Source organism: Sorex fumeus, unplaced genomic scaffold, assembly GCF_029834395.1.
Source record: "Sorex fumeus unplaced genomic scaffold, SorFum_2.1 ptg000033l, whole genome shotgun sequence".
Taxonomy (NCBI): Eukaryota; Metazoa; Chordata; class Mammalia; order Eulipotyphla; family Soricidae; genus Sorex; species Sorex fumeus.
This window is the reverse complement of record NW_026606090.1, coordinates 25,107,189-25,111,241: the sequence shown is the minus strand read 5'-3', so window position 1 is coordinate 25,111,241 and position 4,053 is coordinate 25,107,189.

The following is a 4,053-nucleotide window of genomic DNA, read 5'->3' as shown; positions in this document are numbered from 1 at the left end:
TCTCCCAGTATCCCTCCCACCCCCATCACCCCCATCCCACCCTACCTCTGTGGCACTCTCTCTGAGAGAACCTCTTTTGTTCTCTCTCTCCTTTTGGGTGTTGTGGTTTGCAAAAGAGACATTGAGTGGCAATCATGTTTGGTCTATAGTCTACTTTCAGCATGCTTCTCCCATCCTGGGAAGATTCTCCCAACACCCTTTATTTGGTCCTCCCTTCTCTATCTGGGAGGTGCCTTTTCCCCTGGCATGTGTGGCTGGCCTCCAAGCCATTGAGCAAAATTCCTGATACTAATCTCAGCCACTCTTGGATGTTAGTCTCCTATTTTGTCTGGACGCCTTCAAGAACATCGAAGAAATATCTAAGAGGACGAAGAACCTCCGGCTCTGGGCACATCTCTTCGATTCCACTGTTCTTCTTGCATTAACATACACCTCAGAGACCTGGGCCCTAAGGAAACAGGATGAGAAAGCAATTTGGGTCTCCCAAAAAGGAATTGAAAGAGCTATGCTTGGAGTATCACATTTCACTCAAATAAAAGAAAGAATCGAAGTTCCAACCTCTGTCAACGATCAAGAATCAGGGATGCTGTCTCGTTTGCCAAGGCATCGAAAATCAGATGGGCTGGACACGTAGTGAGGTTTGGAGACAATCGTTGAACTAGAGCCATTACCAAATGGATTCCACTGGAGGTCAAAAGACTGCGTGGCTGCCCACCTACGAGATGGTCACACTTCTTCGTCAAGACCCTGAACGATCAGTTTGAGGCTCTTTGTGTTCCTAGAACGAGCAGACTCATAGCTACACTAGCACGTTACAGGGACAAACGGAGACGTTACTGGTGCTGTCTCGAGAAAATTGATGAGTAACAGGATGTCGAGTGATCAAGTGATTATTATTTAATAATAATTTATTAATAATCAATTAATCTCCTCATTAATCTCCTTGATAATCTCCTCATCGGCCACCCTCCAGAACTCACAACTGCTTCTCCCGGAAGGGAGCAAAAAATGAGGATCCCTTAACCATGCCACCGGACTCTGCACGAGGTTATTTTTGCTTGGGGGGCCCCAGAAAGGGGGTGGGTGAGTGCCCTCCCCACCCCAAGGAACCAGACCCTGCTGTCAACCTCCACTACATAACTGCTGCCACACTCCAGGCCGCTTTCCAGATGCTCAGGCCGAGCCTCACATATGAGTGAACATATTCCTGGATCAAGGGGCTGCAACACATCATAAGACACTTCCTACCCATTTTCCATAATTACCACATCATATTTGGTAGGAATCAGACAGTAGACAACAAATCATGGTCAGAAATTATATATATATATATATATTGCAGAACTGGCAAGCTACCAAGAGTATCCCACCCATGCCTGGCAAGCTACCTGTGGTGTATTTGATATGTCAAAAACAGTAACAATAACGGGTCTCATTTCCCTGACCCTGAAAGAGCCTCCAATATGGCAACCTTGGGAAAGACGAGAAAGGAGAGGTTGCTAAAATCTCAGGGGTGGGACAAATGGAGACATTACTGGTGCCCACTCAAGTAAATCGATGAACAATGGGTTGACAGTGATACAGAAATACAGTGAATATTAATCAATTAAAAATCAATGTATTGGGGAAAATTTGTTTTTTAAAAAGTGAAACTGATCATAATGAATCACTTTAAATTACATTATATGGAATGAGCAGAATAGCAAAACTATAACAAGTCGGAATTAAAGATTGTTTAGAATGCTTATCAGGAGCATGAGGCATAAAGTTCGAGATTGAGTGGTGGGGTTTAATTTTATTTTACAAAATTAAAATATTAAAAAATGAATTCTTGTGCTGGGTGTATGATGTTACAAATATAAATATGCCAACAGCAGTTAAATAATACCTTAAAATGGCTTAAATGAGTGAATTGTGTGTTTTCAAATTCCATCTCAATAAAGCTATATAAAATGAATCTGTTGGCCACCATTTTTGACATTTCTCTTCTTCATCGTGGTATAAACTCCAAATACAAACTCATTAAAAATCACCCCATCAATAAACATTTTATTCAGATCTAGCTGGTTATCACATGAATTCCAATATCATCTCCAGTACTGACTCTGCATTTTACTTTGTCTTTATCTGAGTCTGTGATGTCCAGTCTTCTGTCCACCCACAATTTTACCCTTTAGTCAAATACATCATTTCCTGATCAGCATGTCCCATCAGTATGTACAGGCTTACGACACAGTCATCATGTGGAAGCATCGTGTTTCAGAGAAACTTCATCACCATGACAAGACCCTTTCATCCAAAGAGGAGACTTTCCACTGGTGGTGTCTAAGGTGACAGAAGAGATTGGAGAAGCTCTTGGAGATATAGAAGAAAGAACCCAGAAATCAGGACCTGTGGTTTTGCCCTCCATGACTCCTGCTGGGTGTGGCTCTTAAGAGTGCTCTGACTAGGAACTCCATCCTCTGTGTTTTTTTTCTAACTCTCGGGTCTGCTGCTTGTCATGCAGTTCCTCTTGCCCATCTCAGGAAGCTAAGGATACTTTCACATATATCGTGGTAGTTATATTGCCCTCCAGGTGCCCTTTATTTCAAATTAAAAGTGGTTCATTAAGACCAGCACTATAAAGGACATAATAAATTCAAATAACTTTTATGAAATTTGGCATTTTCCCCATCTTTTTGCCTAAAGTAATGCTAAAATATTTTAACTTTCAAATATTTATGAAGCAAATAAATAAAAAGAAAAATACACACAGAGGAAACATGGCTTTTAAAGTTTATATGTATTATGATAGGAAATTTTCTTGGTGATCAGAGAGAGAGACCAATGAGCCATATAAAGAGACATTTAAATGAACTCAGCCCCACTCAACCAGCATCTGCTGATCTACATGGAACTGAAACGTCATTGGATGGCACTCCACAGTGAGCATCAGCCAAAAGGAAAGCTTTGCCTCCCTGTGAGCTGAAATGATGGAAGATGCACTTAAGGCTTTAAAAGATTCTTCCTAGGCCCTGCCCTTCACTGACCTCCCATCCCCAGACTAAAATAATTCAATACAAGTTCTCATTGTTAAGAAATACTTCCTGGTTGAGGGTGGGAAAAAAATTCAATATGCCAGGTAATCTGCTATTAACTCTAACATTTGAATCTTCAGCTAATTTTGGTCTCTCTTAATATACTTCTGCTTCAACCTAGGCTTCCTTCTCTTCTTGTGTCCAGTGGATATGAGATTCAATCACCCTTCTTTGGGTTTCAGTAGTCGTGTGGTTTTCAGATTAAGGTATATATTTTCCCATTGTCTTTGTTGTGCCTTTGTTGTTCTCAACATCTTTTGAGCAGATTATCAAAAATTCTCTTAGAGTTTTATGTTTCACACGTTCCTCGGTCTTGGGGGTGAATGTGTCTGTTTTCCAGGGTCACGTTTCTGGATGGGTCACCTCTCAATTCTGCGGTTACTCACCATCACTCACGCTGGGGCCCGGGCTTCTTGGGATCTCTGCATTGCTGACTCACTTTAAGCTAATGTGACCATGCAACCTTTCTTCCTCCTCCTTATTTGAGTGTAACTCCTACAGTTTTGACTAAGCTTGCTTTGGCTTCATAAGAAGGACCTTTTCTTTGTTTCCACTGCCCTTTTGCAGCCTCTCAGCGAGGCACCAGTATCAGCTGTGGAGGCAGTTTTTAATTATTGACTCATCAGCCTTAACTCTCCCTGGGGAAAGAGAATCCACTCTTTCGTATCTGTGCTGTTAAGGGCAAAGTCTGAGATGTGATAAATAAATAACAGCATCTGATGAGTGTCTGATCCTCTGTGGGCCGCAGGAGAGGACTCCTGTCAGAGCAGCCACACCTTTCTCTCCCTTTTACTAGGCATCTGCACTGAAGCAGCCCTGGCTTCTGGGATGGAACAATAAGCAAGTGCTTAAAGCAACTTTTTTTTTCTTTTTTTTTTTTTTAAATACTTGAAGCAAAAGGGTGGTGGGCTTGATAAATCCTAAATTGTGGGACTTGTCTGTTTGCATCCGTTCTCCAGCCATTTTAAAGGAACAA